The 21,559-nt window shown below is 42.8% G+C and overlaps 1 protein-coding gene and 1 long non-coding RNA gene across 7 annotated transcripts in view; one reads left to right on the top strand and one right to left on the bottom strand.

The window, feature by feature from the left end:
• Positions 1-21,559, top strand: part of FOXP1 (forkhead box P1) — a 490,351-nt gene that overhangs the window by 209,290 nt on the left and 259,502 nt on the right. The window lies entirely within an intron of this gene.
• Positions 368-10,680, bottom strand: LOC118540945 (uncharacterized). Its single transcript, XR_004919887.2, has 3 exons — positions 10,550-10,680; positions 4,771-4,898; positions 368-960 (listed from the first exon to the last, which is right to left on the bottom strand). It is a non-coding gene; the product is annotated as an uncharacterized LOC118540945 (long non-coding RNA).

Raw genomic sequence — 21,559 nt, forward strand, 5'->3', positions numbered from 1 at the left:
CATCTAAAAGTTTCGTTTCAGACCCTGTTAGAATTAATATATAATAAAACCTAGTGTGTCTATTTCTCATTTTTCACCTCAAAGGATTATTCATCATAATAGAATCAGTTTTTCCAGGGAGATTTTATCAGACTTACAAGTCAAATTAGTTGAATGCATTTCTTCTGCTAATAAACAGGGAACCTTTACCCTGGAAGCATCTCTACACTGAATTCCAATAATTCAATGTTTCTTTGCTTCAAGAGATCAACCTATAAATGACCTAGGAATAAAAACATAAATTTATTAGCCTAAAAGGAGATTGTTAAGATGGGAGAATTTAAGAGGATAAAAGTGAAGAAAGGTCATAAAATCAAAATATAAATATTGAGTATACGTTAGATTTTATTTAAAAAAAAAAACAATTTTAGAGGGATAGGCTTAATTCTCCTGTACCCCAAGCCGAGTATTTTGGGGGACACATTTTTATGGGTTTGTAGTTGCATTGATTTGTGTGTTGCACATGAGGGCGGTACAGGATGCGTAAGGGGCTACCGTATCGGTACCTAAAGAAGGGCTTGGGTTTCTAACTTAGAGGGTAATTGGAGTTGTGGTAGGATCAAGCCAAGTTTCATGGCGACTGGTTTGATCCCAGCCTCCATTTTGATTTGCCTCGTGGTCTATAGGTCCAAGGTCAGTTGTGGGAAGATTTTGGCCCTGAAACTATGACCAGCACTTACATGAATGGAAAGGAGGTGTAGTCTCTTCCAGGTGCATTTATGAAAGGTCGCTGTGATCACTGCTTATTGCTCGACAGTGGTGGGCTCACTGGTTCTTGGTGCAAGTTTGTGCTAAATCCTGCTTTACGTTCAGTTTGAGTCATCCCGACCCTCTCAGGCTGCTTGCTCACAAGTGTTTCAAATGTTGAGATGCCGGGCATTTTCTGTAGTTCATAACTGAGACATGCTTTCTTTTTTCTCTCTGTAAGATAAGGAAGATTTGACCCTGTAGAAGAGATAGGAACGTGGGATTTCCTTTTCCTCTATAGATAAGATCTGCGGTAGTGAAAGGTACAGGTGAACAGATTGCTTAGGCAGGAACTCTGGGAATCCGCTGTGTAAATGACAAGAGAGAAATTTTTGAGGGCTAACAGGAAAGCCCTCTTCAGTATGTAGTTGAAATTCACCTTCTCTAGTATTTTGCACAAGATTGAGAATAAAAATGGTTATGATTGATGAAGCATTCAGTGTATATCTAACTGTAAGTCGGACTAGAGGGACTTTTAAATCACCCAAATGAAAGATTGCATTATCATGAACATTAATATGTAACAGTTAAGTGTGTCGTTGCTTTATCATAAGTCCTGGCATTCACAGGGCTCTATGAGGCCAGTCAACCAAAAAGGAAAAACTTTTTAGCAAACGCCAGTCCACGAAACCTTCATGAATGAGGCCAGCCCAGTGGTCATGACTCTTAATAAGTTATTTAGTTTCCTGTTCCCAACCCATTTGTAGGTTTTAGTTCACACCATGAGTGGGGTGGGGGCAGGTTAAAGATGTCCCCTGAGATATTTTTGGAAAGAGAAAGGTAGGGTTGAAACTGGGGGAAGAATTTATTCGTGGTGAGAAGAGGAAGTTAGGGAGGAGGAAGAATAGTGAACAGTAACTTATTAAGGGCATGGAGGTTAGGTTAGTTAAATGTTTAGAAAATTATTTATTTCTTATAGATTTGTTGCCATTTATATGGCTGACGAATTTGCAACTGTTAGAAAACCAATTCACGAGGGTAGACGTTGGATCAGTCTTATCTTTTTTATCTTTTCAAAAGTAATGTCTTCCTCCAAATTATAGAGGTGGTACACTTTTATAGCAGAAAATTTGAACTGTTAAGAAACATTTTAGGGGCGCCTGGGTGGCTCACATGGTTAAGCATCTGCCTTCAGCTCAGGTCATGATCTCCAGGTCCTGGGTTTGAGCCCTGCATGGGCTCCCTGCTCAGCAGGGAGTCTACTTCTCCTTCTTCCTCTGCCCCTCCCCCACTGCCCCTGCGCTCTCTCTGTCTCTCTTTCTGTATCTCTCTGTCTCAAAAGAATTATTTAAAAAAAGAAACATTTTAAAAATTAAAATTAACTCTGTCCTCAGCACACAGAGAATTTAATAAATGGAAGGGGGTATTCTTACGTGTATAGCATATGAAAATATATGTTAATTTACATATATTTAATTGCATAGTGTTCTCTTTTTTATTTACTATATTTATCATGGAAGCATGTGGCCACAGATACTTCGTTGATCTTTGAATTTACCATAGTATCAAACCCAGAACCATTTTAGTGGGGTAAATTCACTCATATTTTTTAAAAATTGCAGTAGGCACATGACATCAGAATTAAATCTTTGAGTTATTTGTGGAGGGAAAAGACATGGGAAAACCAAGGAATGGGCATTTATTGAGCACCTAGTGCATGCCGAGTACTATGCTAGGTGCTTTATGATAATTTTGCAATTTATTATCATTCAGTACTGATGAGGAGGAGAATAGTTAACAATTAATGAACACTTATTGTGTATTAGGTGAGAACTTTGACATGTATCATTTTATTTGATTTTCACCGCAACCCAAAAGGTTAGATACTTGTATTATTTCCACATATGGTTGGGAAACCTGAGGCTCAGAGACGTCAAGCTAGTTACTCAAGGTCACACAGCTAGTAAGTGTAAAGCCAGTCTGGCTGATGATTCTTAACTACCCTAAGCTGCATGCCACCTTGCTGTGCCCTCCTGCCCACACCATCAGATATGTTGCATGTATTCACTTTGCTAACTGGCCTTCCAGTAGTTCCAAGGTATTTTTTCCTAACCTACGCATCCTTCTTTATAACTTCCCTGAAAGCTTATTTGTACCTTTTTTGTTCCTTTGGTGTTAAAACACTGTGGGAACCAGCCGTCATGATGTGTTACAGGCTTTGCTCCATCCCATCCGGGGCGTGGAGACAGGCAACCCTGAAGGGACACCTTTGCCTGCTTGTGGTGATGACTTCAGGGTGGATGTTGCTGTGAGCTCTCGGAGAGTATCCCCAGCTCTTGCAGGATGAGCTGAAGAATCCTTTCCCCAGTCACCACTGCAGTGACTGCACCCCAGGCCCGGCTCATATGACTGTGTGTCCTGTGCTCTGAGCCCAGGCTTCTGCCATTATGTCTTAGAACAAGAAATATTTATCACTCGGTTGGAGTTACCCACGTTTTGTAGCTGAGGCCATGGGTATAACCATTTCCCTGTGGTGCGACCAGGTTTTCTGTAACAGCCGTTGGCCTAGGACATTCTCTTTCACCGCTCTCTGCTTCTGTTTCTTCTTCTCAGAACCATATATGGATAATTATTGTCCCTACCCCATAGAGTTCTTGGAAGACTGGATGACATAGTGTAAGCAAGTCACTTCAGTAAAAGCCTTACACAGAATTGACACACAGTAGGTAAGAAGTGGTGGTGTTTTTCTTCAGGGAGCTTCTAAAGACCAAGTATCATTGTCTTCAGTGATAAGCTCTCAAGTGACAAGGGAACCATCTTAGATACCAGGAGAATTGGCTAATTACACTCTGATTAGTCAAGTTCCCTCAAGGAAGTGATTTTTCTCTAGGATTTAGGATCTATCAATTAGCATGTGTTCACCTGTTAATAACAGAAAACCTCATTAACAGTGGCTGAAAACATAAGGATATTTATCATTTACTTGCCCAGAAGTCTAAAGGTAGGCAGTTTCAAGACTGGTTCAGTACCCAAGTAGTATCTGACTGCTGGGTTGGCTTCTCTGTGATTCTTCTAGCTTTTTCCTCATGGCTACAAGATGGCTGCTACAGCTCCAGGCATTATCTGCCTACATAGTTGCATTCAAAGGCACAAAGTGGGAGAAGGGGACAAGGCAGAGAGAGCAAGAGAAAGAAATCTTTGTATGACTTTCCTTCAATCAAGGAGGAAAAATATCTTATACCCTTTGTCTCTTTTGGCTAGAACTTCATTAAATATCTGTCCCTCATTGCAGAGAAAGCTGGGTAGGGGACAATGCGTTGGTGGTGGTGGTGGGTTTTTTGTTGTTGTTGTTGTTTTGTTTTGTTTTCCCAGCTTGAGGAGTAGGAGTAGGAGGAGGGAGTGAGGGAGTTGGGAATGGCTGTTGAATAGCCATCCAGCACTGTCTACATATGGAGTAACATTTCATACTTGACCAGCTAAGGTCAACTTAAAAATCTAGGTTGTGCCTGGCAAAGGATATGAAGTTATTATTTTGGGTATACATATATTTTTTTAACTTTTGATATTGTTTAGAATGACAGTGCAGTTTTGGATTCCCACATTACTGCTGAAGCTGAAATTTCTTGGTATCCAGAGAGGATGGGTGAGCCAAACACTGTGTTTACTTTATTCATCATTCGGTTTTATCCCATCTCTAGCTCTCTGTATATCACCCAAGAAATACTTTGTAGATGGCTCAGCTTCCTGCCCAAAGCCCTAGTTCTGGATGGTTCACACCCTGCACACAGTGTTGGGTATGACTGTGCTCCCCAACCCCGAAAATGTTCTTTGCTTCTGGATTTGCCCATTGTGAAAGAAACATCCTGACAGCTGTGATGTATTTATAATGTCGTGAGGCTGGCTTTACAGTCACTTTGTTACATCAGTACTAATCTTTCTCCCTAAGCTGAAAAATTTATCACTCTTTGAGCTGCAGGGAAAAGTTCCACCTGAATGTGTGTAGTTTGGAGTTTTCACGGGAGAGACAGAGTGGACGGATCTTACTGTGTAAGAAATCTTCCAGAATGTCATTCTTGTTCCAAATGGCTTGAGTGATTTGAACTGGTACAGCAGAGTACTTCTTCCAAGATAGCTCACGTCCCTGAAGACATGAAGTTTACAGGCAACATGTCCTAAAGAGAGAACCAAGAATGTTTTCCCAACAGTGAAAAAGATTACCTTGCTACTGGCTTCTTAAAGAATGCACTCGGTTTTAATCCACAATATACGTCTCTTGCCCAAATTAGTCAACTAAATAAGTCTACCATTCTACTCAAAACTGTGATTAGAATTGATATAAAAATTAGATGAAAATTTTTAGAAAAATTAGGAGATTTAGAATAAGAATGGAATTTTTAAAAAGTCATGACCAAAGCCATTTCCACTAAGAATAAAATAAAAATTTTAATTAATATATAGAATCTCAAACTGGGAACCAGATATCCATCTGCTGAGGATCGGATTCTCATGAATATGGAAAATTTGCCACACTTCTAAAACTGCACACAGTCCAAGATATAGTAGCCCTTAGATGTGTGTGGCTATTTAAATTTAAATTAATTAAAATTACATAAATTTAAGAATTTAGTTCCCTAGTGTACTAGCCATGTGTCAAGTGCTCAGGAGCCTCAAGTGGTGGAGCCTAGATCTGAACCTAGCTTGGAATGGAACACCTGTTTCTGGGACATGATAACGGCCTTCCCCTGCTGCCAAGAATGATGGTCACACTGGTTGCTCACACTGATGTCCTGGCAACTGATGCAGGCCTGGAGTGGAATGTCAATCCACCCCACTCAAGACATTATGATGTAGATGGTTGGCTCCACTCAGTTTTCAGGGAGAAGGGACAGTGAGGAAGGAGAAAGCAGAGCAAAGAGGGGAACCAAGAACATGGCCCCCTTATTTCTCCTGACTCAGCTACATTGGTGTCAACTGGACTCCCCAGATAGCTCTCCAGATCCTTCCCTGCCTGTAATTAAGACTGTGGGACTTGGGACAAGTCTTTTTCTAGACTTAGCCTCAAATTTTAACCCTACTCTACATCAGTATTATATCCACACACAGGCTACCTGCAATCTTGGTAGAAGTTGCTTTAAAACTTGCTGAGGAGCTGCGGACCACCAGGGTCCACCTGCCTGGGAGGGTAGACCTTCTCAACCTCAGCACCACTGATGTGTTGGGCCAGTAACTCTCCATTGTGGGAACTGTCCTGTGCATGGTAGGGTGTTTACCAGCACTCCTAGTTAGCATCACCCCCACGCCAGTTGTGACAGTTAAAAATGTCTCCAGACGCTGCCTAATATTCTCTGGTGGGGAATATCGCTCCTGGATGAGAACCACACATCTACAGAAAAACCCTGCCCAATAGAACTTTCTGTGGACGACCTCTACTGTCCAACAGACTAGCCACCAGGTACTTGATGCTCCACCCCTTATCTGCTCTGTGGCTAAGAACAGGTTCCTTAACTTCTCTGAGCTTTCCTCTACTGATTTATAAAATGAAGATAGTAACAATGTGCATCTTATAGGGTTATTTTAAAGATGAAATGAGCAATACCTGTAAAGTGATTAGTATGGTCTCTGGAATATTAATAAAGTCGTTCGTAGCGTCTCAGTTATTGTCGTTTTTTTTTTGTTTGTTTGTGTTACTATGGATACTACTCCCAAGAAAGCCTGGCTGTATTGATCTGGGGTCCTCTCCTGCCCGTGGAGGAAATCAGGGCCCTGGTTTGCCAATTTAGTTGGGCTGGAGCCAGGGCTAAAAGCCAGGCAGGCTGGCAGGACCTCGCTATCCCACCTCCGCACCACAATACAACTTCTATCAGAGAATGAAAGAACCACATCTTCATCCCTCGTCCATGAGTCCGATCAGAAGATACAAGGCCTGTTGTGTGAGCCAGCTGGCTGTTCACCTAAACTGATGGGTTGGTCCATCCCTGACCTGAACCACCACCACCAGGGGCCTAGAGAAGAGAGTTTATCAAGTCTGTATTAGACCTCACACTGGATTTATTTTATATCTCCAGTTTACTTTGCTTTGAGATCATCTTGAGTTCTTCTGGACTGTGGGTCCTGACTCATTCTTTTAGCTCTTTTTTTCCAGGGACAGCAGAGAAGAGAACATGGCTGGTGATCAGGTTACATAGATATGTGAGGTCTACGGATTTGAGTATTAGCTGTGGGAGTTTGTCCATTTGTGTGTTTTTTATTTGGTTTGCTTTCTCATCAGGGCTCACGTATATTACAGAGTACATATAGAACACATATTTAGTGTGTTCCATTATCCAGTCTTCCTGGATTGCACCTCTTGGTGCAAATAACGCAGTGCCAGTGAGCTGGCTAAGCACATGAGGGAAGTTCATTGGCTTACATAATGGAAAAGTCCAGGAGTAGGATGGCCCCCTATGGGCTCTGTTAGGAATCTGTACTACTCTTGGCCTCACCTCTGACTTGCTGTGTCCTGGCCTCTTTCAGCCAGCCCAGTCCATGTTCTCAAAGCTCTCAAAGCTCTCAAAAGCAAAAGGGCTGTCTCTCTCTCTCTCTCTCCCAGTTCTGATTTGGGACATATCTACCCATCAGCCAATCAGGGCGCCCAGGAGAGCAGAGCGCAGGGATTGGTCAGACCTGGTTTATGGCTCCACCCTCTGGAGCGGAGAGACACATCCACGGACTGTGGCTCATCAGCCAGAGATGGGGGAATGGGGCATTTCCCCAAGCAAAATACGGCCGGTGTTATCAGAGGAAGAGGAGCTTGGGTGTTGGGCAGGCATAAACAACAGATATCCATTCCCCTGTTCTCCTTTGATTTCAGTTGCACTGGTGACCCAGGAAAAAAAAAATCTCATGCTTGCTGGTGTCTCCCTTTCTCCTCCAGAGCTACTAGCAGGCCTTGGGCCTGAGTTTATTTACAGCGTCAGCACACCTCTCTCTTCTTTCTTGCAATCATGATACCCTAGTCTTTCCCCCAGAGGTTGGAGTAAATGGCCTTCTCTGAGCCACAATCAATGGCGCGTTCCGTAAGGTGTGACAGAAGAGGCCATCTGGAGCTTGTCCCACTGTCGTTTCTCCCTGTCCAGGGAAGAGGCGCGTCTGAGGCATAAGGTCGCAGCTCAGCAAGGGGCAGCCGTCTCTCAGAAGCCTCACTCCCAGACTCTGGTCTGTAGCGCAGAAATGCCACAAGACTCAAACACCTGGCAGAATTCCCCCTTTTCCTTTGTGAAATTCCCCATCCGAATTGGGTTGTGGAGTAATAATTATCATGAAGATGATTTTTGAATACAATTTTAAGTTTGAGTGCTCTGCGCAGTACTTTCCCAAATATTGGATAGATTTTTTTTTTTAAGATGCCAGCGCTGAGATCACTGGCCCATTTCAATTTTTATTGAAACAAATAAACCCAATAAAAACACTTATGCTGAGAGCTATAGCGCCACAATAAAAGAATCATCCTGTATTGAATTTATTGATTTATTTATTTACTCCAACTGGAAAATTGAGTATTGTGTTAATGTATTTTATAAGAATCACACTGCTCGATGAAATGGCTAATTTATTTTAGCGTATACATAAATAGCTAGCAATTTTCCATGAGACAGCCTAATGAAAATGATGCCATGAAATTGTCTATACTGTGAGGAGTGACGGAGACCAGTTATTATTGGGTGAGCGCTAAGACGCACTGAACTGGCCATCATATCTTTGAACTTTTGAACTGCTACTTGTTTCGTGTGATTTATTGATTTTGCTATCTCTCTGTTTAGCTCAACTTTAGTTTTTGCCCGGCAGTGCAGATAAGTGGCATAGGAGATTTAATTTCATGGGTATTTGGGGTTAAAACCTATCTTTAAGAAGAATGCTAAACATGTTTTAATAAAACATGAGTTGCAGGGGTTTTAGGTTTCTGGGTGATAGGGATCTGTTAAGAACCAAGGCAGTTTAGAGGTCTGCCCAGGGGTTCCAGGCAGGGGAGGCTCTCTTAGTTTCTGAGCTGTGCAAGTTTCGCCCGGGTCACGTGTGTTTTATTTCCCCCGTCAGCCCAGCTTCATTCTTAATTGCATGTATCATTTCTTCCCCTGCCCGTGCCCCTTCGCTCGTGCCACATGTTTTGCCTCGATGCCCGGTGCAGGGGGTGGTTCCTGGGGTCCAGTCCTCACAGGTAGCAGTGCTGTGCCCCTCCTCCCCTCCTTGCACACTGAGGGCCAGGGGCTGCTTATACACCCTCATGTGGGCAGATCTCTCAGGAGCAGCCCTGGCTCACACCTAGGAGACTAAGACATGAAAGCACGCTCCCCCACAGCCGGTGCTGGCTCCCAGCGGTCCTGCTCCGTCCACACCCACTGTCTGTGGTCCTCAGCCTCGCTGCTGTCCCCTTCCGCCAGCCCTGACCTTGAGTGGGGATGTTTCCCTCGTTCCTTGGGCGGGAATCTCCTACTGAGTGACAGTGGCCAGAAAGCAGCCTTACTTTTTATTGTTGTCTTTGGACCGGCACAACTTTTCCTAAATATGTAACATCTTGAGAACTCATTCTTGATATATTTTTTTTGTTTGGTTAGCTGATTTCTAGAGGCTGGCATGACAACAGAATTTAATGCTTACTTTTTTTCTTGGGGGGGGCAGTGGGAGGAGGTGGGAAAGAGGCTTATCACGTAAAAGTAACCATCCTAGAAATTTCAGGTAATAAATTTTCAGGCGCATGAATGGTTAAGACTCTTCACTCAGTGACACAGTACGTGAATGTGGAATTTTTATGAAGGTAACGGTCTCTTTCTTTAAAAATCTGATTTATTTAGAAGGTACTTTTAAATGACCAAGTAATTTTAACCTTCAGGGAGAGATGGAGGTGGGGTTGGGGTGGGGAAGAAAGTAGCGGAGAGTTGGATCTTTGCAAGGGTTTGAAAATTCACATCCCCTTTAATGATTAAACTGGCAGGATCTTTATTTGGATGTTAAAAGCTTTTCTTACATTGCAAACATTCTCAGCAAATTTACAGTCAGATATTTGGAAACAGCTAACACTTAAAAAAAAAAAAAGGAGGAGGAGGAGGGCCTATTTGAACTAGGAAACAAAATTAGTGGGAATGGCTAAAAAGACAGACTGACCCCAACACCATTAGCTTGGAAAAAAAAAAATTCCATTTCATTGCAACTATGTTATTGTTTACTTTACCATACACATCCTAATATGGTTACCTCCCTGTCAGAGGCGGCCAAGCCCAGAGGTTGAGAGGCCCCCTCCGGGAGAAAGCTCCTAACTGCCTCTCAGACAATAAGAAACAAACGGTACAACTCCACAAAAGGCTTCCCGGAAAATAAGTGTCAAATAAATCCTACAGAACTCTCGCTTCTGCCACTGAGCTCTGTCTATGCAAACCTGTTCTTATGCCATCGCTGCCCGGGCTGAGCTGCGTTTGTTTGGAAATAAGCCATTGCTTTTTCTTTTTTCTTTTTTCTTTTTTAAAAAAATTTCCCTCCCCCCGCCCCCCACCTCAGCTGAGGGCTCTGGATTAATTCCTTGAGACATATCTTTGCATACATGTCTCATGAGTTATGTTTCCTGGAGCCTTTTACTAGGAACATTAAGGTAAGAATGTTGATTTAGCCCGGGACCTTTGTCACTCAAACTAATGCTCATCAGTGATATAGACATTGTAAAGAAATATTGCAGAGGTCTTTTGTGGTCCCCCTCCCAAACGGAGAGGTGCAGTTGCTTTTAATTGCCATGCATGGATTCGGGGGGGGGGGGATGCCACCAGTTGTGGATGAGATGGAGCAGAGGTGTACTCACTGGCGTAAACACTGGTGAAGACACCCGATCCTGTGGTAGCCACTACAGTTCATTAGAAGGCTTTTCCTGTTGTTTCTTCCAATTCTTCTCTACTTGTAGTATTTCTTTTCCTTTTTCTTTTTTTTTTTTTTCTTCTTCTTTTTTTTCTCCAACTCTCCTGATCTTTTCCAAATCCTCATGGTCTTGAGGCTTGCCTGTTATTATCTGCAACTCCAGAACAAAGGTAGGCTGCTCAACTCTGTGCTTCGGGGGAGGGCCAAGTTATTTTGGGAGGGATGTCTTCCTAATGCATGAGTGGCTGACCTAAAAGGCAGGGTGGGGGGGGGGGGAGATCATGCCTGGAGCCGAGGGATGAGAGAGCACGCACTGTGGCAGCTTTTATGGAGTGGAGTTTATTTTTATGCAACTTAAAAAGCAGCGGCATCTCTAGTAGAATGGACTCTTTAGCTCCTGAAATTCTACACTTGATGTCACACTGGTGTGTACATTGCATTACCAAACTGGGGTTCAGACATTTGGGGACGCTTGAATTGACAGCAGCAGATAAGATTTCCTGGTTGGATTCTGTATTCAGTTTGTCAAAATTAAATAAAGGATCTAGGATTTTTTTTTCTTTCCTTTTTTTTTTTTTTTTGAATTTTAATGTAAAGGTGTGAGTGAGTGGGTGACTGGCATATGTACTTTTCCTTTTTCCTTTGGTCTAATTGCTTTGATTCCCTGGACACCTTCACTTATTTCTCACTGATTTGGTTCTCTAATTTTGCGTAATCTGGTGCTCTGTGAGAGTCAAGGTGGAGATTTGCTGTTTTTAACTAATTGTGCCTTGCTGGGTGGCGATACAATACAAAGAGTAAAGACCACAAGAAATTCATCTCTACCTGAAAAGGGGACTGGAATAGAGTAGTGCAGATTCATAATTGAAAACAAGAGCAAATTAAGCCTCAGTGAGAGATATTACAGGCTATTAATCATAATAAATATGTTTGGCAACGTTGGGTTTGCATTCTGTAGTTTTCAGTTAAAAAAAAAAAAATCAAAGTCAGTGATTAGAAGAGGGAATAGTTCTTTGACTTGTGACACGCTGGGCTGTACTTGTTCATTAGTTCAAACCGCATTAAAAGTGAGCAGTTTTGTTCCCGAATCAAGTATGTCGTTCCCAAGCAGATTTGAATACATCCCCATCCAAATGGAATCTCGGGTTCATGCCACACAATGCTTGTTTTTTTCTGAACATCTCAGCTTTAGCATGGAACTCAAGTGTAAGAATTTTATTTTACGTTATTACGAAGCTCGCACATTCCTGTTGGTTTCTTGGCTGCGGATCATCTCTGTGCATGCACTGTAGCCCCGTCAAGGTGAAGCTGTTTGAAAAATAGAAATCCAATGTATTTAACCAAAATGAGCTTGAACAGCCTTAAAGTTTGTATCTTAGAAAGCTGCTAATTATGCTTGTCGTAAAACATATCTGAGTGGAAGGTTCTGAGCCCAAACAGAATCGAGTGCTGCTTTAGAAATATAACTGTAGTCTGTGCTTTTAAAGAGGTTTATTTTTACTTTGGGGCCATGGAGGGGGTGATTGGAATTAGTAGCCTTTAATTAGACGGGGAGATATTCAAATTTTACAGGGATTTATGTTAGAACATGGAATGGCGGGTGGCTCTTTCCTCATTATGAATCCTCCCTGCACATAATGAGGTTCATCATTAGTTGATGGAGTGAATTTGCCCTAGCTCTACCTTGAAAGGCACATAATTTACATACTACTTCAGAGCCTAAGCTTTAATGGATTCCTCGATGAATAAAATGAAAAGCTACTTTCTTTAAATTTTTGAACACTGTTTAGATAATACGATTTTAATAAGACATTCAATTTGCTTGTTAAGTATATTTGAAAGTGCTTTTTTTTTTTTTCTTTTTGGGAAAAATATATTTTGGCTTGCCTTGCTGTATATCACAGTGGATGGTTACCCTCACAGATATAGCAGAGAACATATGGGGTACGTTTGGGAGGAAATGGGGAGAATCTTAGGCAGAGAGCTTTTTTTGCACGTGAGCCTCAAGATTATTGATTTTTGTGTAGAAACTCTTCAGACATTAAAGGATGATAACAAAAAGGTTTGAAAACAAGCTTATTATCCGTGTACGGTTTTGCATCTCTAAAATGTGTGTGCATGCTGGCTGCAGCCAACATTGACAAAACAGCTAGTTGCGCCTCCTGATTTTATTTTAAGGATGGAAGAGCAGAAACTTCCCTGGTGCAGCTGCATGTTTGGGACTGCTGTAGAAGTATGCTCCGATTCCAGGAGGGGAGATCGAGTTGGAGGCTGTCGAACATGTTATCAGGTCATCAACTTAGGAGCATTCTGGTCTACCCCATAAATTCCGCAAGTTCTCTGGCTCTGTCACTCTTTCCTCTTTTGGTTGGAATGCGGAGAAAATCAGCTTTGAGTCGGCGCGATTTGAGCACAGATGTCTTTTCAATAAGTATGGAGGTTTAGTAATAGCATGTTATCGAACACGTCCTTCGCTTGCTAGAGACAGGTCACCCCTGCGTTGTTGTCATTGCGGCAAGTGGAAGCAGGGTTCTGGTGGTTTGTCACATTCGGGAGCACGGAAGGTGTCTAAATATAAGTGAAGCCTTGTTTTGATAGAATGCTTTATTACCTGAAAATGATCAGCATATATTAACATTAATAGAATAGTCCATGTCATTCTTTTTTAGGTAATTTACCTCTGCTATAGACCTGTCTGCTTAAAAAAAAAAAAAAAAATCTTCCTTCCTTCTAAAACATATATTTGTTTAGAGAGTTTTCACTGAAGTGTACATGACAATTACAGCTGTTCATTAACAAAATTGGGTATTTGTTTTAAACTTTAACCAATCACTTTGATATGCTAATTATGGTGTAATTTAATTTGAGCCCTGTAATGATGATGCCGTTATTATGGACATAAATGATGCAGTTAAGCTGAGAGTAATCTCATTTGCATACTGTACATGCCAGTAAATTAAGCCCTTTCTTCGACTGCTTCAGCTTTAATTTTCCACTTCTTTTCACACAGCTCCTTTTCAGCCCCTCTCTTATAAGCCCACTTTGTAATAGTCCTGATGACTGTTTGATGTGAAGAGTTTCTGCACCACAATAATGCACGACAGAAGATGTAACATTTAAAGGATTCATTATCTTGCTGAGTGTTCCTTTAAGAAGGGAGGATTAGAGACAGTGGAGGGGGGACAAAGTGTCCTTTCCATGGGATATGAAGGCCCCCAGTTAAAGTCATTTGAGATGCCAAATGCTCTCCACTCACCCCCAAGTCAGACTTGGAACCTATTATTTATAAATGATGCTTCACCCCCCCCCCCAACACTGAACTGTAGTGATGGTCACAAATTGTGTTGCATTCAACAGCAGTGAACTTCATGTGATCCCTTATTGTAATTACCCCATGCTAGTTGGAGGCAAAAGTTTAATTTAGCCCACATAATACAGTTCTTCAAATCTGGGCTTTTATAGATGAGATTATAATTTTAAACAATTCCAAGATAGACTGACTGCCATTTTCAAAAGGATGTGCTTTTCCCCTCCTCTGCCTGGATTGTCAAATAAACACGAGTTTTATCCAGTTGTGTGGCAGAGATGTCCTTGGAATGTAAGACCCTGCCTTTTGCCCTCCTGGAGCCAGGAGACCTGCTCAGTGGCTTTCCATGGCCAGCCGTGGCCAGTAAACTGTCATTCCATGTGAAAAAAAGAACGCAGAGGCATAACTAAGCTCTTCTGCATCGGGAGCGGGTTCTCCCTGTGGCTCCCGCTGAAGCCAGTGGGAGTTGAGTGGGTGTAACTGAGGACCGAATTTAGCTCTGTGTTTTTAAAAGGGTCATGGGCCTAAAAATAGTTCAAGCTTCTTGACTCTCCTGCAGGCTACTTCCTCAGCAAATGGGAGCATATTAAAGCAGAGTAATTGGCTGTGTCCATCCTCATTTCTTGGAGCTAAAAGTCTTGCCCTTCCTTTGTAAGCGTTCCCCAGTTTGATGCCTCTTGACCCAAACTTTTGCCAGTTGATTTCCATCCCTTCTCCCTTAGCAGTTCGGTTAGGAGGCTGCCTTTTCTAACCTTGTGGCAAGCAGGGATTTCCTGCTATTGCCGGGATAAAGTGCACACAAGCTTACTCAGCCTGGTTGCAATGATAACTGGAACAGGGAGTTTTTGCCTAACTGTGGAATAATTTTTTTTTTTTATTTTTTAAATAGGCTCCACACCCAACGTGGGGCTTGAACTCGCGACTCTGAGATTAAGAGTCTCATACCTCACCAACTGAGCCACCCAGGCACCCCTGATTTTGGAAATCTTAATGGAGGTGAACATCTCCTCTCCCAGCTGTTTTTGAATCAAGTAAACGCCGCCACACTGTTCACGTGATGTCAGGCTATTCAGCAGTTTGAACTTATTGAAAAGTGTACACTTTCAAGGGCTTTTTTTTCTCTTTCTCTGTATCATTTCAGAAGTACCGTAGAATGCAGAGATGTGCAAAAAAGCTTGTAAAAATTTTTGCGCATGGCCATAATGTCATATCCAATATTATGTTTTTACAAAAATGTGGAAGTGTTTTGTTTTCCAGATCATTGAGGAAGACAGGGGAAAGGAGAAATAATTCTATGTGATCGTATAGAATTTTTTTTTTTTTTTGAAGATTTTATTTATTTGACAGAGAGACAGCGAGAGAGGGAACACAAGCAGGGGGAGTGGGAGAGGGAGAAGCAGGCCTCCCGCGGAGCAGGGAGCCCGATGCGGGGCTCGATCCCAGGACCCTGAGATCATGACCCGGGCTGAAGGCAGATGCTTAACGACCGAGCCACCCAGGCGCCCCTAGAATATTTTTATTTTTATTAAATAATTTAGACTAAACTTTCTCAGCTCAGACCAAGCCACTGATAGAGCAGATATTCCCACGGTGACATCTCCTCCTTCTGGGCAGGTGAATAAACAAATGGATGAAATGCCACCAGACCGAAAATTCCCTGAACGCAAGGAATATTGATCTCAGTTCCTGACACTTGGAATCACACCTTGCACATAATAGGTGTTCAAGAAATAGTTCCGGGTTGAAATCATCGTACTTATTCCTGAAGGCTTGTGGGCATCAAATAAGAAAATGAGATGGGCGCCTGGCTGTCTCAGTTGGTGGAGCACATGACTCTTGATCTCGGGGTTGTGAGTTCAAGCCCCACGTGGGGTTGTAAAGATTACTTAAAAATAAAATCTTAAAAAAAAAAAAGAAGAAAACACAGAAGGAAACGCTTTCTCAAGTGTAAGGCCTTTAAATATGAATGACAGTATTTGGATTGTAGACCCCATCAATCCATTCCTCCGGCCCTCCCTTCTGTGGGAGCCACTGTCTAGTCTTTGCAGGTGGACAGGAGCGATCCTCGCTGGAAGCCTGCAGCCCAGATTATCGACGAATGCCTGTAATAATAACTGGGAGTTCATGAGCAATAGCCATGTACTAAGTGAATGTCATAGGTGATGCCAATGAACCCTCCCAACACGGGGTCAAGGTAGGCATTGCTCTTGTCGTCGCTTCACCATGACATCTGTGATGTGCATGCAGCTCTGCGTCACACAGGTGTGCTGGAACCAAGACTTGTACTCCTTCAGGAAAGCTCCAGAGTCCTCACGCCTGGACATTGCACGGCAATCCTGCTTGTCACTGTAGAGAGAGACAGACACACACACACACACACACACACACACTGTATTACTATATACTGTGTACCTACATAGGTATATGATATATACATATACATATTTATTTAACATATTTCTCTAACTGCATCTTGTGTGTGTGTGTGTGTGTGTGTGTGTGTGTGTGTTGCATGTGACGTTCATTGAAGAGCAGCCGCTAAGCACTTGACATCTTCTGCTGTCATAGACATTAGAGACCTGGCAGGGTAACTGTTACTTGTCCCTGCTTACTGATGAGGAAACCGGCATCCACACAGATTGAATAACTTGCTGACACAGGTAGAAAGTGACCGAACGGGGCTTCGAACCCAAGCCTGTCTGTCCAAAAGCACTTGCTCAATTAAATCACCACTCCATGCTCCTCCCCACTAACCTGTCAGTCGCTTGAGAACATTTAGTGCTTCTTGGATACTTATTTTTTGAGTACCTGTGGTATTTAAGGGCTCTTGTATTTGTCTTCTGTCTTGGGGATTTAGACTTTAAATGTGTGCTCTAAATAACTGAGACACCTCCTAGTTTCCCAGTCCTCTGTGTGATGTAAATTCCTGGTGGGAAGCCACCTTCTCTTCACCGCCCCCCCCCCCCAAACTAGACTGTTTATAAATTCTTGTTTTCTTGGGGGGAGGAAAATGCTGTGCTTCCTCCTTCCCTTTGATTGAAGTCTGTTTGACTTTTATCTTGACAGGTGACAGAATGAGTATCACTGTAGAATTTATCGATGTATGGGTCCGTAGCCTTTCCAGTGCATCGCCAGGGCCGTGCGCAGAGTGGCTTGTATTGGTACACACAGTGCAGGCCACTTGTAGAGAGCGAAGTGGGAATATTTCAAGGAGACTCTAGCTTCCTTTCCCAACCCTGTCTCTCAGCAGCCCCAATCCAGGCATGTGAACTGATGGCGGTGTGGAAGGCCTCCCTTCCCCTTACAACTCTTCCAGTCCAGAATCTTGGAATGTTCTTAGGCGTGCACTAGCCAGCATGGGAGCCATCAGCCAGATGGCCGGCCTGAATCGAGGAAGTGCCATTTGTACAAAATACACACTTAATGTGTACATGTGAGTTCAGTGACTTAGGAGCAAAAAGAAGAATGTAAAATATCTTGTTAATAACTTTGTTACTGGGGCGCCTGGGTGGCTCAGTCGTTAAGTGTCTGCCTTTGGCTCAGGTCATGATCCCAGGGTCCTGGGATCGAGCCCCGCATCAGGCTCCCTGCTCAGCGGGGAGCCTGCTTCTCCCTCTCCCACTCCCCCTGCTTGTGTTCCCTCTCTCGCTGTGTCTCTCTCTGTCAAATTAAAAAAATATATTTAAAAAAATAACTGTTATTACATATCGAAATTGAAATATTTGGGATAAATTAAGTTAGATGAAATATAATTTTAAAAGTAATTTCTGGGACACCTGGGTGGCTCAGTTGGTTAAGTGTCTGACTTCAGCTCAGGTCATGATCTCAGGGTTCAGGGTCTTGGGATCGATCCCTATGTCAGACTCTGCATGCAGCAGGGAGTCTGTTTGTCCCTCTCCCTCCCCCTGCTCCCAAGCTCGCTCGCTCTCTCTTAAATAAATAAATAAAATCTTTAAAAATAAAGATAAAAATAATTTCCCCTTGTTTTTTTCTGCTTTTAAAAATATGGCTGGTAGAAATTTTTAAATTATAGATATGGCTTGTGTTTGTGGCCCTCAGTATATTTCTGTGAGACAATACAGCTCTAGAATATACATCCTACCTCTCTGTATACGATGACTGGTAGACCAGGTGGAATGGCCCAAAGATTTATCCCCCAAATAGATAGAGAGCTGCAGTGAGCATGTTCCACGAAGGACCTGGCCCGCAGTAGAAGCTTGGAGAGTATTTGGGGATGCAGCCTCAGACAACACATATTTCTACACGGAAGCCTTGGTTGTTTCCACACCTTGTCCTTCCTAACCAGGTTGGGATCTAGCACCTACCCCACTGTTTTGAAGAACTTGGACTTGCAAAGTGTTTCTGTACCCAGCCAGCATCCTTGATGCCAGTAAATCTTGGCTCATCTCCTATAATGATTCCATTAGCATAGGTCATCAGAGAGAAGACAGCGTTTCCAGGTGATTCTCTCTGCTGGACTCCGATCGCCTGCAAGAATTGGTACCTGGGACCCTGGGGCCACAGGCTCCTATTGGGGCCTTTCTGTTAGGTAAATAGATGCATTTGTCTCTTTGATACTTTTTCCTGATACGTATTCTTTACCTAGTACAGTTGTACCCTACCTTAAGTAAGCTCTATGTGTAGATGTTGTTGTTGTTTTTAAAGTTTATTTTTTTTTTTTAGTAATCTTTACATCTGATGTGGGGCTCGAACTCACCACCCTGAGATCAAGAGTCACATGCTGTTCCAACTGAGCCAGCCAGACGTCCTTGTTTTTTGTTTTTTGTTTTTTTTAAAGATTTTTTATTTTTTATTAGAAAGTACAAGCAGGGGGAACGAGAGGCAGAGGGAGAAGCAGGCTCCCTGCTGAGCCAGTGAGCATGTCAGGGTCTTGGGATCCCAGGACCCCGGGATCATGACCTGAGCTGAAGGCAGACGCTTAACCGCCTGAGCCACCCAGGCACCCCCCTTTTTTTTTTTAAGAGAGAGACAACATTATATGAATGTACATTATTCAACAAATATTAAGTATCTGTCTCATTAGGCATGGTGGGCTCCCTGCCTTCAGAAAGCTTGTTAACTATCTGGACAAGTAAGAAATATCACACAAAGCTTCAACCCAAGATGTGAAAATTCAGTTTTGCTAGATTGGAGCTGTTGTTTGCCTTATAAGAAGATTCTTTGATTTTTCAAGAGAATTCACAATCAGTATCCATTAATGATTCACGTGTTCCTCACATTCTATTTATTGTACAGATGATTTAGGGGAAACATGATTTTAATTGTAAATTGTCAGTAACCCCAATCCTGTGGAAAGGTGTGTTACACGCGTACAAGTTTGTTTTTTCTTTTTTTCTTTCCCCTAAGCATCTATGTCAGTCCTTAGAAACCCAGGGAAGTTTGATATGCAGTCTTTTCTAAGATTTTTTTTTCCCCCATCAGAATAGATGGAAGCCTTCACTGGAATGAACACATGAAAATTATAGCTGTCACCTCATCCATTAAAAGCAGGCATTCAAGTGGGATATTATCCCACTTTACTTTTTGGTCCTTAAGAAGTCAAGGGACAGGGTATTAGATGTGAGATGGCCATAGGAATCCTGGGTCCTGGCAAAGATCAGTACCCAGCACGAAATGTGTCCACTTACTTGTTAAGTGCTGAAAATGCTCACCCCTCCCTCTGCCCTAGTCTGCCTTGAAGCTGCGGCTTCATTAGTATCAATTGGTTTTCAGGGTGTTTATATCTCTGGGCCACTGGCTCCTGGCTATGATTATTGCTTGAAATTTTCCATACACTGCTTCCATTTTCAATCATCTTACCCCTAGTTGGCCTATCGTCGACTCTTTGAACTTCACAGGGGAATCGTGTTAATGGTAGCTTTTGTCCTGTGCATAACTGGGGAAGAAAATGCCTTCAACTCATCTGCACGAAACATTTCCTTGCAGACACCTCAGAGAGGAGAGCCTCCACCCCTGCACCACCCTTGCCCACCAGCAAATCATCTCTGAACAGAAGGGAACAGCTGTTCCTGGGAATGTCCTTGGAGCTGCAAAACTTTCTATAAGGCAGTGTGACTGGCAGCTCTAAGGTTTTAAAGAGCCGCCCTGCTCTCCCCCCAACGCCCCACCGTGCAGGGCTCTTGCTGTCAGTTCTTCTACAAGGACAGTTTTTGGAAGGACAGCCTGTGGTGTTCCTGGGGTGTCTGTTTTATCAGGTGGTCTTGGATACAGGAGGTGAAGTATGCTGGATTAATCTGGAGCTGGGATGGAATGAATGGTTAGTCTCCTTTTACTGCGTACTGTTTTGAGGTGTTTGTCCCTGTTTGCCATTTGGCAAATACTCTGGTTGTCCAAAAAGATTTGTTTATTGGTTTAATGGTTCAGACTTTTTTTTGTCCTTCACCTGTCATGCGTGTGAAAGGTATCTCAATTTCTTGTAACTGGAGGTGGGCCCTTCTGTCTCCATCTCCACACTGACATGCAGGAAACAGCAGTTGTGAACATTGTGAGCATTGTGTACAAATGCGCTCGTACCTCCAAAGGTCAGCAATGGTTGTGGAAGAGCAAAGGCCGGTAGCAGCCAACACCCGAGTTAGTGACCACAGTCAAGCAGAATGTTGAGGATACCACCCCCCCCCCAAAAAAGAGCAAAAATTCTCTGTCATGGAATGAGGTTTGATTTGAGCTAAAAGCACCTTGGGTATAGCAAGGCCTCAAATTCTGTTTCTGATCGCTTTTTCATGTGTTCTAGAAGTTTTCTTAGCTGCCAAAGATGGGCCCATCCTCACCCTCTCCTGCCCTTCGTGGCGTCTGCAGGAATCAGGGAGTACAGCCTGTGAAGCTACACCACATGCTGTAATCTCCATTTTGGTTTTGGTAGGCCGTGCAGGTCTGCACCCCTGGGTCCCTCTCCTTCAGAGTCCCATTAGAGGCCCCTGCCCTTTTCTTTAATGCTAATTTGAAAGCATTTTTCTCTTTGGAATTCTATTTTCTATTTTCACTTTTTCGGATCTGTTGACATGGACATGCTTCCTGCCTTAGAGAAAGCCTATTGATTTATTTTAGCTTTTATTTATTACCTTGGAGATGCCATGGAGCATCAATTGAGGGGTCCTGTAGAACAGTAGCTAGCAGATGGCTGGAATAACTTAGTCCTTCCTTCTGCCAGTGCTCACAGCAGACATTGCTAATCGATCACTGTGGCCTGTGAATCTTTCTCTTCAACAGTGCCAGCTTCTTGCTAATCGGTAGTGCTTGGCATGGAATCTATTTGCGCTCCCTGCTCTAACCATGAAGATTCACTAATATGTGAATTCAGCTACTTGAATGCTATTAATGAATGGTGGCACATCTTTTATCTTAATACTCTCAAATTCCCCTTATATTATCTGTTTCCTAAGCCCCTCAGCCTCTTCAGAGTTAATGTTTTGGACACATGATCTTTTTCAGATGTGACCTAGGATAGACTAGACAGCCCCCTGAAATTCCTTTCAAGGGGATGATCCTAAAACAGGCCAAGTACTGATTCCCCTTTGAATTGTACAACTCTTCCTCACGTACAGAATTCTTTCCACATGCAGTTGAACACTCACCCAAAAATGGATGTGGCCTTCATATAGGAGATAACATTGAGGTACAAACGCTTTGCCT

This window comes from Halichoerus grypus, chromosome 1 (assembly GCF_964656455.1).
Source record: "Halichoerus grypus chromosome 1, mHalGry1.hap1.1, whole genome shotgun sequence".
In the NCBI taxonomy this organism is placed as follows: Eukaryota; Metazoa; Chordata; class Mammalia; order Carnivora; family Phocidae; genus Halichoerus; species Halichoerus grypus.